General features: G+C 44.2%; 1 protein-coding gene across 1 annotated transcript in view; it reads left to right on the top strand.

The window, feature by feature from the left end:
* Window positions 1–18489, top strand: part of LOC112246206 (disks large-associated protein 4-like) — a 199701-nt gene that overhangs the window by 43536 nt on the left and 137676 nt on the right. The gene's annotated exons all lie outside the window — the stretch shown is intronic.

Here is an 18489-nt window from a genome sequence, read left to right as displayed (position 1 = left end):
TGGATGGAGCGTCACTGTCAGGCTCACAAAAGGTCTATGAACGGTGGAACTTTTTGTCCAGTGTTATGAGCTTTGATGAATCTCTTGCTTTTCTAAGCTCACTTTTGTCCTTACCGATTAGAATATAAATGACAATTTACATAATGATAAATGGCTAGGGTATTACATGAGCACATATGTCGTAGTAGTGTTCTGCAGTTTCAAGGATGATAAGACATGTTTTGTTTGCCAAAGGTACGCACACTGTCGGGATATGACCCTAAAGTACACCACTGGACTAAGTTATTTCTTGTAGTCTTTTAGGATTTAATTCAGAGCAAGTGTAGATATGTATAATTTTACCTGGGATACTGTTCCTTTTGAACAGCTACTTCCGAAGTACAATGAAACATTTTTTAAATAATCCCTCCTCTCCCCTCTACCAATTGGATGTAAGGAATCAAATTAGGATGATTAGAAAATAAATAAATCCACTTTGGTTTGTATAAACACAGGAATGTGTGTATTTGCACTCTGCTAGAAGCATGACTCTAACTAGTTAAGCTGTTTAACGGTGGGTCTTAAATATTCCAGGACAGTGATAGTGGCTACTTGGTTATCACACTTCAGACCAATTCAATATTTTGCTGCAGCTGTGATTTCTCGCTCTGTTGGGTTCCCGGAACATACATGGTCATGAAACAGTGACCCATTTGATAAAAGCTTATAGAATGAAACACCAGAGAGAGCAGAAGCTACACATACTTAGAGCTGTTGTTTTCAAAGAAGACCCATGTGATAACAAGGAATACAACATGCTCTGTGTATGCATTCTGCAATCCTCAAACATCCCCTTTTACATATAAATGGTTGTTCCCATAATGCTTCCTAAACACACGCACAGCAACTCTGACCTCTGAATTCAAATCTTATAGGGTTCATTTAGAGGAGCCCGTCACTCTATAGCAACATGGTGATGTTTCAGAGCTCAAGGCCAATCATATTCCTCCTTGAGTTCAAACAGCCTTGGGAGACCAGCACATGATTGGCCCTGAAATTAGCACATGGCCTATGGCCTCTGGAACAACCGTTGCAGACATCCGTCGTCATTTTAAGGGGTAATAAACATGTAAATAAACATGCTAAGGAGGAACAAACCCATTCATTTATTTCTCTAATTGCTCTTTACATGGCAGGGTGTTGGGAAGAGGATCAGTGCCTCACTTATTCCGAACAAGGCTTGAGTTCCCCGCCCTCCAGGGATTCGAACCAGTGTTTCTGTTTGTCAAATCAGTCTTTCCCCCTAACCTTCCAGGCCATATTGTTGAATGTTGTAGAGTTTTACATTCGGGTGTTCCTACAAATAAAAGGCAGCAGAGTTATTAGGGAGAGCTTACCATTTCATCTGAATTGCAAATGGAAGTAAATAGATGTACTGTAAATATCTATGCATACTAATGACAATGCCATGTGCTTTAGGCCGTGTGTTCTCTCTTGTGTGTCACCAAGAATAGAAGCTTCTGCCCAGCTATGATGATTTATGATTTCATTACAGTAATGTCCGCCACACTTTCCCGCTGTCCATCAAGCAAGCCCATTGAGAAATGTGGTTACACTTACAATTTCAGGTATGTTGCAATTGATGATAGCTGTGCTGTAAACATACTGTCTATAGACTGTTGTAAGGCTAGCTCTATGTCAGCAAAACATGTAGCCCTTGGATTATGTCAAGTAATTATTTCATCAGTGTTCAGAAATTCCAATTATATTCATCTGTCTGATACCCAGAGGTTGTAAAGTTCTGGTCTTAAATAAAACAGACAGAATTCCCAGCTCACAATTGATCAGATCCCAATTTATTTGCGAGAGTTTTCACAAATAAATTTCTTCTTATACCATCCTAAACTACGCACATACATACACACCAACATGGATTTTCTCATGAGTCTAACCACAGTCTATAACCCCTCAGCTGACCGTTCCAGTCTCCCCCAGACACTATAACTCTGGAGGAGCTCTCCCTGTCCTCTCTTATCTCCACATACATTCCTTTCTTCCTAGGTCCATGCCATATAACTTCTTCCTAATGAACAAACATTATTTAATACTACAAGAAAGACAGGGTAGAATTCTTGCAAGTATAGTGCAGTATATTCATTTAGTCATTATTGATAAAAATCCCATAACAGATTATCAGAAGGAGTGCAAGTAAACAAATAGCTGATTTGTCCCATGATGATACTGTTTGAGAAATATTTAATATCCAAGCACGAGAGATTCTCTAGTTTCCCCCAAGGCTTATTACATTTGCTTCAATCAGCCCACTCACTTTTACTCACTTCTATATTGTTTTCTCGGAGAGCTCGGCTTATTGCATTGCATTTTATCTAGTTGATGAATTGTTGGTGCTATTACTCTGTTTTGATTTTATCTATCAGAGGCTACTGTGTACCAGTGTATCTACTGTACACCCCCTGCATATCTTTTTTGCAAAAGCTCCACAACATGATGCATATAAACTGATACCAGGTTGGCAATCCGCGTGCGTTATTTATCATGGGAACGTTGCAAGGGAGATTGCCGATTTTCCCCTATGACTGTGGCATACTGTTTAGTCAAAGTAAACCCATTACAAGAGCTTGGGACTATAAAGTTCTGTCTGCAAAAAGATAATTCATAGATAACTGGCTTTAAGGTTTTGAAACCTCATTGGTTTGAATGGTGTCAGCAATTTTTTATCTTCAATTATTTTGAATTTAACCTGAATTGGGGTATTTAGACTACTGTACGTATAGGTAGTGGACATTGAACAGAACAAGGCAATGTCAATAACTCAATCTTGACCAAGATGCAGATAGAAACTTATAGTCCCACGCTCTTTATTTACTATGATTTCAGCTGGAATCATACAATTGATAGACGAGTATGAAGGGGCTAGCATAACATTTGCTCAGGGGATATTCCCCCTGACTGCTGATTGGCTGACAACCGTGGTATATCAGACCGTATACCAGGGGTATGGCAAAACATTTATTTTTACTGCTCTAATTATGTTGGTAACCAGTGTCGTGTCTTTGGCTATGCCGGATTAAGTGATATGACATGCTATTCTATAAAATCCTTTCTCTGTAATTAATATTACATGATTGAGCTAATCATATAAATGTAATTAACTAGAAAGTTGGGGCACCACGAAAGAGTGTTTATAGAGCTGTTATCTTCCGAATAAACTCTTAAAGACCTAGTAATATTTTACATCAATAGCAGTCAATATTAATCGTCACCTTATTTCAGTCTCATCTGAAAGTTGTAAATTATTGGTTATCTTCACGAACCCTGGCTAACAAGTTGAATCAGCAATACAAAATTGGGTTTAATTATTTATTTTTAAAATGTCCCTGGTGGATGGAGCCGACATGATGGCTGGTTACACAAAGGAAAGGAGGTTGGGTTTAAGTGAAAGAGTGGGAAGACTGAGGAACAAAGGGAGAAGCCATGCTATCGTAAATACAGTATCTTATGCATTCTAAATTACCGCCCATTTGGAAAAGGAAAATGCAATAAGTATTTCCTCTGAGCTGCGCTTCGGTAGGTTGGACGTAGATGCTGGCCGTGTTGGCCAACAGAGATCTTCCTGTCCTCGGAAGAATGTCTCTGGTGGTAAATTGGATACGTTGTAGTATCGTCGTTGTGTGTTAGACTGGGTATGTCGCCCATCCTTTCCTAGCCCACGTTTACAGCGGCCGCTGCTAACTCAATGGCTAGGATGTCTCACTTCTTTAGTGAATAAGAGTTCAAAGTTCATACCATTCACAACCAAAGCTCACGCTGAGGTTGGCTTAGTTCTGTAGTTGACATGTTAGTCATTTTTAACGTATGGACCGTCATCCTATTGTCCTCGGAACAGAAAGTTATTCGCCCTTTTAACGCAGAGGCTGAAGGCCTCACGTACTCGGAACAGAAGGTTACATTTTCGTCAAGGACTTATATAGTGGTGGGAGAGAAGAGTTTATAACCCATGTCTCTTCACAGGGGCGGGCCTCTGATTGAGCAGAGCTCTAACCTTATGAAAACCCAATTCTCTCGTTTGGAAGCTAAAATTACATTTAATCTTTTCACAAATAGTTTCATATTCAAACATTTAAATTGAAGAACAATTCCATGTGAATCTGACCTGTGAATCGGACTTTCCCAGATACAGTTTATGTCGTCCTGTCATCAGTCATAATGTCTCAGATGACAACCGAACTGACATCATATTCATTAAGTACCAACGTATATTTTCAACTGGTCCTATTACAGAAATATGGCTCCTTCCCCCTCACTTGTTTGATGTTCCCAGACTTTCTATGTTTAACAAAGGCTATTCAAGAGTCCTTCAGTAGAGTCAAGAGAGAGAGAGGGGAGAAAGGTATTTATGAGGGGGTCATAAACCTTTACCCACAGGCCAATGTCATGACAACAGTATAATAGCAATAAGGCACCTCGGGGGTTTGTGATATATGCCCAGTATAATTAAGCAATAAGGCACGAGGAGGTGTGGTACATGGCCAATATACCACGGCTAAGTGCTGTTCTTACACAAGACGCAACACGGTGTGCCTGGATACAGCCCTTAGCCGTGGTATATTGGCCATGTACCACACCTCCTCATGCCTTATTGCTTAATTATACTGTATGTAATGAACCCATTAGACAATACAGAGCTATGCTATGTTTACAGTAGCTTATAGCAATTCCTTGCAGGGTATAGACCCACACTGCCAGTCATTTGTACCACTCCACAGCTCTGTGTATACCTTCCAGTCTTACCTTTGGCTAAATGTAACCATGTCCATACTCCATACGTTATGCACGGATGCTTTTCTCATCCACGGCGCATAAAGTCACTCACCAACTATCTCAGTGCATCTGGCTTTTCCATGTTAAATCAAATCAAATAAGATTTGAATCATCACATGTTTGTTAAACAACAAGTGTAGGCTAACAGTGAAATGCTTACTTATGGGACCTTCCCAACAATGTAGAGAGAAAATGAGAGTAATCAGTAAAACAAATGAATAATAAATACACAATGAGTAACTATAACTTGCCTTTATACACGGTGTACACGTACCGAGTCGATGTACAGGGGTACGAGGTAATTGAGGTAGATATGTACATATAACTAGGAATAAAGTGACTAGACAACAGTATAGATGATAAACAGTAGCAGCAGCGTATGTGATAAGTCAAAAAAGTCAGTGCAAAAAGGGTCAATTCAGATAATTAACCAATTAGCTACCCAGACTATTTAACTAACTATTTAGCAGTCTTATGGCTTGGGGGTAAAAACTGTTGAGAAGCCTTTTTGTCCTAGACTTGGCACTCCGGTACCGCTTGCCATGCGGTAGTAGAGGGAACAGTTAATGACTGGGGTGGCTGGGGTCTTTGACAATTTTTAGGGCCTTCCTCTGACACTGCCTGGTAAAGAGGTCCTGGATGGCAGGCAGCTTTGCCCCAGTGATGTACTGGGCGGTACGCACAACTGATCGCTGTCCTGATATCCAGAAGCTCTTTTCTGCCGTAAGATACGGTTGCAGAAACATTATGTACAAAATAATTTACAAATATCTAAAAAAAAAAAACATAATGGCACAAATGGTTAGGAGACCGTAAAACGGCGGCCATCTCCTCCGCCGCTCTTCCTACCCTGACACCACACTGCCAGGTCTCTGACCTTCTCCCTATAGACTGTCTCATCGCTGTCGGTGAGAATGTGGTTTTGGTGTCGTGCCTGGCCATGCAGTCGTGGGTGAATAGGGAGTAGAGGAGGGGACTAAGCACGCACCACTGATGGGCCCCCGTGTTGAGGGTCAGCGTGGCAGATGTGTTGTTGCCTACCCTCTCCACCTGGGGGCGGCCCGTCAGGAAGTCCAGGATACAGTTGCAGAGGGAGGTGTTCAGTCCTTAGCTTAGTGATGAACTAGGAGAGACCTATGGTGTTGAAGAGCATTCTCACATAGGTGTTCCTCTTGTCCAGGTGGGGGAGGGCAGTGTAGAGCACAATAGAGATTATATCATCTGTGGATCTGATGGGGTGGTATGTGAATTTGAGTAGGACCAGGTGTCTGGGATGTGGTGTTGATGTGAGGCATGACCAGCGTTTCAAGGCATTTCATGGCTGCAGATGTGTGTGCTATGGGGTAACCTGTCATTTAAACAGGTTAACTTGGCATTCTTGGGCACAGGGTCTATGATGGTCTGCTTGAAACATGTAGGTATTACAGACTGGGTGAGGGAGAGGTTGAACATTTCAGTGAAGACACTTGCCAGCTGGTCAGTGCATACTCTGAGTACACTTCCTGGTAATCCGTCTGGCCCTGCAGCCTTGTGAATGTTAACCTGTTTAAAGGTCTTACATCAGCTACGGAGAGCATGATCACACAGTCATCTGGAAAAGCTGGTGCTCTCGTGGATGGTTCAGAGTTGCTTGCCTCGAACTGAGCATAGAAGGCATTTAGCAAGTCTGGCAGGCTCACGTCATTGGGCAGCTCATGGCTGGGTTTCCCTTTGTAATTCATGATAGTTTGCAAGCCCTGACACATCCGATGAGCTTCAGTGCCGTTGCAGTAGGATTCGATCTTTGTCCTGTATTGACGCTTTGCCTGCTTGATGGCTCATCAGATGTTGTAGCGGGATATGTTTTTAGCCCCTGAATTGATGTCCCGCTCCTTGAAAGCGTTAGCTCTAGCCTTTAGCTCAGTGTGGATGTTGCCTGTAATCCAATGCTTCTGGTTGGGATTTTCTAGGTTTTGGGTATTTCTATGTTTCGGCCTAGTATGGTTCTCAATCAGAGGCAGGTGTCATTAGTTGTCTCTGATTGAGAATCATACTTAGGTAGCCTGGGTTTCACTGTGCGTTGGTGGGTGATTGTTCCTGTCTTTGTATTTGCACCAGATGGGCCTGTTTTAGGTTTTCTCACGTTTGTTGTTTTTTGTTAGTTATCTCATGTGTAGTGTCTTTATAAATTAAAGAACATGAATAACCACCACGCTGCATTTTGGTCCGCCTCTACTTCACCTAAAGAAAGCCGTTACAGAATCACCCACCACAACAGGACCAAGCGGCGTGGTAATGGGCAACAGCAACAGCGGTGCAAAGAGGAATGGACATGGGAGGACGAATTGGACGGAAAAGGACCCTGGGCACAGCCAGGAGAATATCGCCGCCCCAAGGAAGAGCTGGAGGCGGCGAAGGCAGAGAGGCGCTGGTATGAGGAGGCAGCACGGCGGCGTGGATGGAAGCCCGAGAGTCAGCCCCAAAAATTTCTTGGGGGTGGCAAACAGGAAGTGTGGCGAAGCCAGGTAGGAGACCTGTGCCAACTTCCTGTGCTTACCGGGGGGCTAGAGAGACCGGGCAGGCACCGTGTTATGCTGTGAAGCGCACGGTGTCCCCAGTGCGGGTGCATAGCCCGGTGCGGTACATTCCAGCTCCGCGTATCGGCCGGGCTAGAGTGGGCATCGAGCCAAGTGCCATGAAGCCGGCTCTACGCATCTGGTCTCCAGTGCGTCTCCTTGGGCCGGCATACATGGCACCAGCCTTGCGCATGGTGTCCCCGGTTCGCCTGCATATCCCAGTCCGGGCTATTCCAACTCGCCGCACTAGCAGTGCGACCGGGAACATGCAACCAGGTAGGGTTGGGCAGGCTCGGTGCTCAAGAGCTCCAGTGCGCCTGCACGGTCCGGTCTATCCGTCACCACCTCCACGCACCAGCCCTCCGGTGGCAGCCCCCCGCACCAGGCTGTCTCTCCGGCTCATCCTTACAGGGGCTCCCACCTGGCTCCCACCTCTCCAGCGCTATCGGAGTCGCCCGCCTCTCCAGCGCTGCCAGAGCCTTCCTCCTCTCCAGCGCAGCCGGAGTCTCCCGCCTGTTTGGTGCTACCAGAGCTCCCGCCCCTCATTCCAGAGGCGCCAGAGCCCCTCAGCCCAGAGGCGCCAGAGCCCCTCTGTCCAGAGCTGCCGCCCCTCTGTCCCAAGCTGCCGCCCCTCTGTCCCGAGCTGCCGCCCCTCTGTCCCGAGCTGCCGCCCCTCTGTCCCGAGCAGCCGCCGCTCTGTCCCGAGCAGCCGCCCCTCTGTCCCGAGCAGCCGCCCCTCTTTCCCGAGCAGCCGCCCCTCTGTCCCGAGCAGCCGCCCCTCTGTCCCGAGCAGCCGCCCCTCTGTCCCGAGCAGCTGCCCCTCTGTCCCGAGCAGCTGCCCCTCTGTCCCGAGCAGCTGCCCCTCTGTCCAGTGTGGTCATTGAGAGGGGTTGCCATGGTTAGAGAGCCACGGAGGCGGACAATGAGGCGGACTAAGACAATGGTGAAGTGGGGTCCGCGTCCCGCGCCAGAGCCGCCACCGCGGACAGACGCCCACCGAGACCCTCCCCTATAGGTCAAGGTTTTGCGGCCGGAGTCCGCACCTTTGGGGGGGGGTTACTGTCACGTTCTGACCTTTATTTCCTTTGTTTTGTATTTATTTAGTATGGTCAGGGCGTGAGTTGGGTGGGCAGTCTATGTTTGTTTTTCTAGGTTTTGGGTATTTCTATGTTTCGGCCTAGTATGGTTCTCAATCAGAGGCAGGTGTCATTAGTTGTCTCTGATTGAGAATCATACTTAGGTAGCCTGAGTTTCACTGTGTGTTGGTGGGTGATTGTTCCTGTCTTTGTGTTTGCACCAGATGGGACTGTTTTAGGTTTTCTCACGTTTGTTCTTTTTTGTTAGTTATCTCATGTGTAGTGTCTTTATAAATTAAAGAACATGAATAACCACCACGCTGCATTTTGGTCCGCCTCTACTTCACCTAAAAAAAGCAGTTACACCTGGTGTACGTTCTCCTTGTTCTAATGTGATGTCGTTTGAGTTGTGCATGTTCTTTACTGGGGTGTAGCAAGCCCAGCTGCATTAGAGGTAGCAGAGCCTTGGCTGTTTTTTCATTGGGATTCACATGGGAAACTTTTGTACATCAGCTTGAATAAAGTTTGATATTTTACTCACTTTTACCTACTCTGAGTGTTCCAGAAGTATGTGTAGAGATGTTGGTTGTTGAAATGGAACAGAAATGGAATAAAGTGTCCCTGAACAAAGGGGGGGTAAAAATCAAAAGTAACAGTCAGTATCTGGTGTGGCCACCAGCTGCATTAAGTACTGCAGTGCATCTCCTCCTCATGGACTGCACCAGATTTGCCAGTTCTTGCTGTGAGATGTTACCCCACTCTTCCCCTGTAACGATCCTCTTCCTGTGAATGACTGGACCAAGGCACAGTGTTCATGATATTTATTAAAATCAGAACACTAGAACAAAAAATAACAAAGAGGAAAACGAACAGTTCTGTAAGGAAACTAACAATACAGAAAACATAGAAAAAATAACATAGAATGCCCACCCTAGTCACACCCTGGCCTAACCAAAATAGAGAATTAAAGCCTCTCTATGGCCAGGGCGTGACATCCACCAAGACACCTGCAAGTTCCCGGACATTTCTGGGGGGAATGGCCCTAGCCATTCCCAGACGTGCTCAATGGGATTGAGATCTGGGCTCTTCGCTGGCCATGGCAGAACACTGACATTCCTGTCTTGCAGGAAATCATGCACAGAACAAGCAGTATGGCTGCTCATACTGGAGGGTCATGTCAGGATGAGCCTGCAGGAAGAGTACCATATGAGGAAGGAGGATGACTTCCCTGTAACGCACAGCATTGAGATTGCCAGCAATGGCAACAAGCTCAGTCCAATGATGCTGTGACACACCGCCCTAGACCATGACGGACCCTCCACCTCCAAATCAATCCTGCTCCAGAGTACAGGCCTCCTTTGACGATAAACGCAAATCCAACCATCACCCCTGGTGAGACAAAACTGCGACTCGTCAGTGAAGAGCACTTTTTGCCAGTCCTGTCTGGTCCTGCAACGATGGGTTTGTGCCCATAGGCGACATTGTTGCCAGTGATGTCTGGTGAGGACCTGCCTTACAACAGGCCTACAAGCCCTCAGTCCAGCCTCTCTCAGCTTTTTGCGGACAGTCTGAGCACTGAAGGAGGGATTGTACGTTCCTGGTGTAACTCAGGAAGTTGTTGTTACCATCCTGTACCCGTCCCGCAGGTGTGTTTCTTGGATTCAACGATCCTGTGCAGGTGTTGTTACATGTGGTCTGCCACTACGATGACGATCAGCTGTCTGTCCTGTCTCCCTGTAGCGCTTTCTTAGGCATCTCACAGTAGGGACATTGCAATTTATTGCCCTGGCCACATCTGCAGTCCTCATGCCTCCTTGCAGCATGCCTAAGGCACATTCACACAGTTGAGCAGGTACTCTGAGTCAGTAGAAAGGCCTCTTTATAGTGTCCTACGTTTTCATAACTGTGACCTTAGTTGCCTACCATCTGTAAGCTGTTAGTGTCTTAACAACCGTTCCACAGATGCATGTTCATGAATTGTTAATGGTTCATTTTATTTGTATTTTTTATTTCATCTTTATTTAACCAGGTAGGCCAGTTGAGACCAAATAGGCCATAGAGGCGAAATAATTGCAATTTAGCATTAACACTGGAATGATAGATGTGCAGATGATGATGTGCAAGTAGAGATACTGGGGTGCAAAAGAGCAAGAGGGTAAGTAATAATATGGGGATGAGGTAGTTGGATGTGCTATTTACAGATTGGCTGTGTACAGGTGCAGTGATCGGTAAGCTGCTCTGACAGCTGATCCTTAAAGTTAGAGGGAGATATAAGAATCCAGCTTCAGTGATTTTTGCAATTTGTTCCAGTCATTGGCAGCAGAGACCTGGAAGGAAAGGTGACCAAAGGAAGTGTTGGCTTTGGGGATGACCAGTGAAATATACCTGCTGGAGCACGTGCTACGGGTGGGTGCTGCTATGGTGACCAGTGAGCTGAGATAAGGCGGGGCTTTACCTAGCAAAGACTTACAAATGACCTGGAGCCAGTGGGTTTGGCAATGAATATGTAGTGAGGGCCAGCCAACGAGAGCATACAGGTCGCAGTGGTGGGTAGTATATGGGGCTTTGGTAACAAAACGGATGGCACTGTAATAGACTACATCCAGTTTGCTAAGTAGAATGTTGGAGGCTATTTTGTAAATGACATTGCTGAAGTCAAGGATGGGTAGGACATTCAGATTAACGAAGGTATGTTTGGCAGCATGAGTGAAGGAGGCTTTGTTGAGAAATAGAAAGCCGATTCTAGATTTAATTTGGGATTGGAGATGCTTGATGTGAGTCTGGAAGGAGAGTTTAGAGTCTAACCAGACACTTAGGTATTTGTTGTTGTCCACATATTCTAGGTCAGAACTGTCCAGAGGAGTGATGCTAGTCAGGCGGGATGGTGAGGGCAGCAATCGGTTGAAGAGCATGCATTTAGTTTTACTAGCATTTAAAAGCAGTTGGAGGCCTGTTGTAGAGGACTGTTGTATGGCGTTGAAGCTCGTTTGCAGGTTTGTTTGCACAGTGTCCAAAGAGGGGATAGATGTATACAGAATGGTGTCGTCTGCGTAGAGGTGGATCAGAGAATCACCATCAGCAAGAGCGACATCATTGATATATACAGAGAAAATAGTCGGACCAAGAATTGAACCCTGTGGCACCCCCATAGAGGCTGCCAAAGGTCCGGACAACAGGCCCTCTGATTTGACAGGCTATATACAGTAGCGAGCCTATAAAAATAGCGAGGCTACATACAGACACTGGTTAGTAAGGCTGACTGAGTTAGTATGTACATGTAGATATGGTTAAAGTGACTATGCATACATGATGAACAGAGAGTAGCAGTAGCGTAAAAGAGGGGTTGGCGGGTGGTGGGCAGGGCAGGATGGATATAGGTCTATAACAGTTTGGGTCTAGAGTGTCTCCCCCTTTGAAGAAGGGGATGCCCGTGGCAGCTTTCTAATCTTTGGGGATCTCAGACGATACAAAAGAGAGGTTGAATAGGCTAGTAATAGGGGTTGCTACAATTTCAGCAGATAATTTTAGAAAGAGAGGGTCCAGATTGCCTAGCCCAACTGATTTGTAAGGATCCAGATTTTGCAGCTGTTTCAGAACATCAGCTGTCTGGATTTGAGTGACGGAGAAGCAGGGGGGGCTTGGGAAAGTTGCTGCATGGGGTGCTGAGATGTTAGCCAGGGTAGTGGTAGCCAGGTGGAAAGCATGACCATCCGTAGAAAAATGTTTATTGAAGTTATTAATTATCATAGATTCATAGGTGGTGACAGTGTTTCCTATCCTCTGTGCAGTGAGCAGCTGGGAGAAGGTGCTCTTATTCTTCATGGACTTTACAGTGTCCCAAAACTTTTTGGAATTAGTGCTACAGGAAACAAATTTCTGTTTGAAAAAGCTAGCCTTAGCTTTCCTAACTGACTGAGTATATTGAACAAGCATTGGAAACGGTGTTCTTCGGGATCTGTGTCCCTTCCACGGGACAGTTGAGCTAATGTAGGCTAATGCGATTAGCATGAGGTTGTAAGTAACAAGAACATTTCCCAGGACATAGTCATATCTGATATTGTCAGAAAGCTTAGATTCCTGTTAATCTAACTGCACTGTCCAATTTACAGTAGCTATTACAGTGAAAGAATACCATGCTATTGTTTGAGGAGAGGGCATCATTTTGAACATGATAAGTTATTAATAAACATATTAGGCACATTTGGTCAGTCTTGAAACAACATTTTAACATAAATACAATGGTTCATTGGATCAGTCTGAAACTTTGCAGATACACTGCTGCCATCTGGTGAACAAAATCTGAATTACACCTGGGCTGGAATAATACATTATAGCCTTTCTCTTGCATTTCAAAATGATGGTACAAAAAATATATAAAAGAAGGGTTGGTTTTTTCTTTGTATTATATTTACCAGATCTATTCTGTTATATTCTCCTACATTCCTTTCACATTTCCACAAAGTTTAATGTGGTTCCTTTCAAATGGTACCAATAATATGCATATCCTTGCTTCAGTGCCTGAGCTACAGGCAGTTAGATTTGGGTATGTCATTTTAGGCGAAAATTGAAAAAAAGGGACGTATCCTTAAACCCTTTACAATGAAGATCTGTGAAGTTATTTGAGTTTTTACAAATTACCTTTGAAAGACAGGGTCCTGAAAAAGGGACGTTTCTTTTTATGCTGTGTATATATATATATATATTACATTGTCACAACACAACTGATTGGCTCAAACGCATTAAGAAGGAAAGAAATTCCACAAATATATATATATATATATATATATATATATATATATATATATATATATATATATATATATATATATATATATATATACACAGTACAAGTCAAAAGTTTGGAGACACCTACTCAGTAAAAATAAAGATGATCCCTTGAATATGTTCTACATTGTAGACTAATAGTGAAGACATCAAAATTATGAAATAACACATATGGAATCATGTCGTAACCAAAAAAGTTTCCTCAAAGAAGCCACCCTTTGCCTTGATGACAGCTTTGCATTCTCTCAAACAGCTTCATGAGGGAGTCACCTGGAATGCTTTTCCAACCGTCTTGAAGAAGTTCCCACATATGCGGAGCACATGTTGACTGTTTTTCCCTCACTCTGTGGTCCAACTCATCCCAAACCATCTCAACTGGGTTGAGGTCGGGTGATTGTGGAGGCCAGGTCATCTGATGCAGCACTCCATCACTCTCCTTAGTCAAATAGTCCTTACACAGCCTGGAGGTGTGTTTTGGGCCATTGTACTGTTGAAAAACAAATGATTGTCCCAATAAGCACAAACCAGATGGGATGGCGTATTGCTGCAGAATGCTGTGGTAGACATGCTGGTTAAGTGTGCCTTGAATTCGAAAATAAATCACTGACAGTATCACCAGCAAAGCATCCCCACACCCTCACACCTCCTTCCTCCATGCTTCACGGTGGGAACCACACATACAGAGATCACCCGTTCACCTAGTCTGTGTCTCTCAAAGACACGGCGGTTGGAACCAAAAATCACACATTTGGACTCATCACAACGAAGGACAGAGTTGGCCCAATAAGGTCTATTCTTCTTATTGGTGTCCTTTAGTAGTTGTTTCTTTGCAGCAATTCAAACACGAAGGCCTGATTCATGCAGTCTCCTCTGAACAGTTGATGTTGAGATGTGTCTGTTACTTGAACTCTGTGAGGTGCAATCGGAGGTGCAGTTAATTGCAGATTTCTGAGGCTGGTAACTCTAATGAACTTATCCTCTGCAGCAGAGGTAACTCTGGGTCTCTCTTTCCTGTGTCCTCATGAGAGCCAGTTTCATCATAGCACTTGATGGTTTTTGCGGCTGCACTTTGAAACGTTCAAAGTTCTTGAAATTTCCACATTGACTGACCTACTTAAAGTAACGATGAACTGTCGTTTCTCTTTGCTTATTTGAGCTATTCTTGCCATAATATGGACTTGGTATTTTACCAAATAGGACTATCTTCTGTATACCACCCTTACATTGTCACACAACTGATTGGCTCAAACGCATTAAGAAGGAAAGAAATTCCACAAATGACCTTTTATCAAGGCACACCTGTTAATTGAAATGCATTCCAGGTGACTACCTCATGAAGCTGGTTGGGAGAATGCCAAGACCGTGCAAAGCTTTTATCAAGGCAAAGTGTGGCTACATTGAAGAATGTTTGTTTAACCATTCTTTGGTTACTACATGATTCCATATGTGTTATTTCATTGTTTTGATGTAGAAAATAGTACAAATTAAGAAAAACCCTTGAATGAGTAGGTGTGTCCAAACTTTTGACTGGTACTGTGTATGTGATGGGATGTATAGACATTATGGACAGTATATGGATAAAATATATAGTATATCTGAAGATTACTTGGATAGAATAGTATATGTACAGCAATCGTTGAATAGAATGGACTAGAATACAGTAAATACATGTGAAATGGGTCAAACAGTATGTAAACATTATTAATGTGACCAGTGTTCCATTTGAAAAGTGACCAGTGTTCCATGTCTATGTACATAGGGCAGCAGCCTCTGAAGTGCAGTGAGGAATAACCGGGTAGCCGGCTAGTGACAGTGACTAAGTTCAGGGCAGTGTACTGGATGGAGGCCCGCTAGTGATGGCTATTTGACAGTCTGATTGCCTTGAGATACAGTAGATGCCGTTCATCTATCCCAGCTTTGATGCACGTGTACTGACCTTGCCTCCTGGATGATAGCGAGTTGAACAGGCTGTGACCCGGGGGGCTGAGGTCCTTGATGATCTTCTTGACCTTCCTGTGACACCAATTGCTGTACATATCCTGAAAGACAGGCAGTGTGCTCATTGTGATGCGTTGGGCTGGCCACACCACCCTCTGTATGTATGTAAGTATGAAGAGTGCATTCTGAAAGTATTCAGACCCCTTTTTCAAAATGTTGTTACGTTACAGCCTTACTCTAAAATGGATTAAATAATGTTTTCCCCTCATCAATCTACACACCATACCCCATAACGACAAAGCGAAAACCGTTTTTTAGAAATGTTTGCAGATTTCTGAAAATAAAAACCTAAATGCCTTATTTACATAAGTATTCAGACCCTTTGCTATGAGACTTGAAATTGAGCTCAGGTGCATCAATTGTGGTAAATTCAATTGTTTGGACATAATTTGGAAAGGCACACACCTGTCTATATAAAGTCGCACAGATGACAGTGCATGTCAGAGCAAAAACCAAGCCATGAGGTCGATGGCATTCTCCGTAGAGCTCTGAGACAGGTTTGTGTCGATTCACAAATCTGGGGAAGGGTACCAAAAAATGTCTGCAGCATTGAAGGTCCCCAAGAAAACAGTAGCCTTCATCATCCTTCTATGGAATACGTTTGGAACCACCAAGAATCTTCCTAGAGCTGGCCACCTGGCCAAACTGAGCAATCGGGGGAGAAGGGCCTTGGTCAGGGAGTTGACCAAGAAACCGATGGTCACAATGACAGAGCTCCAGAATTCCTCTGTGGATATCAAATAAAATAAAATTTTATTTGTCACATACACATAGTTAGCAATGTTAATGCGACTGTAGCAAAATGCTTGTGCTTTTAGTTCCGACAGTGCAGTAATATCTAACAAGTAATCTAACAATTCCCCAACAACTACCTCATACTCACAAATCTAAAGGGGTGAATGAGAATATGTACATGTAAGTATATGGATGAGCGATGGCCAAGCTGCATAAGCAAGGTGCAATAAATGGTGTAAAATACAGTATATACATGCGATATGAGTAATGTATTTAGTGTGCATTGTATGAAGTGACTAGTGATCCATTTATTAAAGTGGCCAGTGATTTGGTCTCAATGTAGGCAGCAGCCTCCCTGAGTTAGTGATCGCTGTTTAGCAGTCTGATGGCCTTGATATATAAGCTGTTTTTCAGTCTCTCGGTCCCAGCTTTGATGCACCTGTACTGACCTCGCCTTCTGGATGGTAGCGGTGTGAACAGGCAGTGGCTCGGGTGGTTGATGTCCTTGATGATCTTTTTGGCCTTCCTGTGACATTGTGTTCTGTAGGTGTCATAGAGGGCAGGAGGTTTGCACCCCGGTGATGCGTTGTGCAAACTGCACCACCCTCTGGAGAGCCTTGCGGTTGAGGGCGGTGCAGTTGCCGTACCAGGCTGTGATACAGCCCGACATGATGCTCTAGATTGTGCATCTGTAAAAGTTTGTTAGTGTTTTGGGTGACATGTCAAATTTCTTCAGCCTCCTGAGGTTGAAGAGGCACTGTTGCGCCTTCTTCACCACACTGTCTTTGTGGGTGGACATGTTCAGTTTGTCTGTGATGTGTACGCTGAGGATCTTAAAACTTTACACCTTCTCCACTGCTGTCCTTTCGATGTGGATAGAGGGGGGCTCCCTCTGCTGTTGCCTGAAGTCCACGATCATCTCCTTTGTGGAGGAAACCTGGCACAATCCCTACGGTGAAGCATGGTGGTGGCTGCATCATGCTGTGGGGTTGTTTTTCAGCTGCAGTGACTGGGAGACTAGTCAGGATTGAGGGAAAGAGAAATAGAGCAAAGTACAGAGAGATCCTTGATGAAAACCTGCTCCAGAGCGCTCAGGACCTCAGACTGGGATGAAGGTTCAGCTTCCAACAGGACAACGACCCTAAGCACATAGCCAAGAAAACGCAGGAGTGGCTTCATGACAAGTCTCTGAATATCCTTGAGTTGCCCAGGCTGGACTTGAACCGGATCTAACAGCTCTGCAGAGACCTGAAAATAGCTGTGCAGCGACACTCTCCATCCAATCCACCCAATCCGCTCCCCATCCAATCAGATCGAACACCTCTGGAGAGACCTGAAAATATCTGTGCAGCTACGCTCCCCATCCAATCTGACAGAGCTTGAGAGGATCTGTAGAGAATAATAGGAGAAACTCCTCAAATACAGGGGTGCCAAACTTGTAGCGTCATACCCAAGAATACTAGAGACTGTAATCGCTGCCAATGGTGCTTCAACAAAGTACTGCGTAAAGGGTCTGAGAACTTATGTAAATGTGACATCAGCTTTTTTTTTTTTTTGCTTAAAACCTGTTTTTGCTTTGTCATTATGTGCTATTGTGTGTAGATATATATTTTTTTACCCATTTTAGAATAATGCTGTAATGTAACAAAATGTGGAAAAGAGAACGGGCTCGTGTTAATGACTGGAGCAGAATCGGTGGAATGGTATCAAATACATCAAACACATGGTTTCCTGGTGTTTGATATCATTCCATTTGCTCTGTTCCGGCCATTACTATGAGCCGTTCTCCTCGGCAGCCTCCTGTGATGTATGTACTGCATGTATGTATGTTTTGAGCTGTTCTGTGTGTGTTCACTCTCTCACACTCTCTCTCTTTCTGTATTCCTCCCTCTGTTTCTCTCTCTGTGTTTTAGCAGTGTGTCCAGTCTGTATAGGGCTGTAGGCATTACATTAACATGCTCTAATCCTGTGGGTGGCTTATTGGAAACAAATCCCCCTTAAAGCTTTTAAAGCTCCTGCCTTTTTATTTTTACCCCACTCTCGTCACCCTCCTCGCCCTCCTCCCCCCCAAATGGCCACCGTGGCCCTATGGCTCAATTCTAAATAAACCAATAGCTAGATGTGAAAGGATCGGTATATGGAATATGGTAATAGTTCCACCTGACTTTCTGATAGGCTATATTGAATTTTAAATCACCTATCCAGTCCTTTCAGGGGGTGTATAACAACAGTTAATTTTTCCTAGACCTAGTAGGCCCCTTCACTCGTGAGTTGGTTTGCATGATTTCATTGACATGGCATATCTAAGAAAACCTGTTTCTGTGCTGTTCCTCTATAATGTTTTCTCTATCCCTGTGAACAATGAAACAATGGAGGGTTTGTGGAGAGTGAGTGAGTCGTTGTTGAGTGTGGATTGTATTCTTGTTTAAGTCCTAGATTACCATGAAGTATCTGGATGCTGAACATGGGAGAGTTCACCTGAGGCCATAGATATTGATATTGTTCATATCACTTGTCCT

Source organism: Oncorhynchus tshawytscha, linkage group LG07 (assembly GCF_018296145.1).
Source record: "Oncorhynchus tshawytscha isolate Ot180627B linkage group LG07, Otsh_v2.0, whole genome shotgun sequence".
Lineage (NCBI taxonomy): Eukaryota > Metazoa > Chordata > Actinopteri > Salmoniformes > Salmonidae > Oncorhynchus > Oncorhynchus tshawytscha.
The sequence above is the reverse complement of the archived record's forward strand: the minus strand, read 5'-3'. Positions and strand labels throughout refer to the sequence as shown.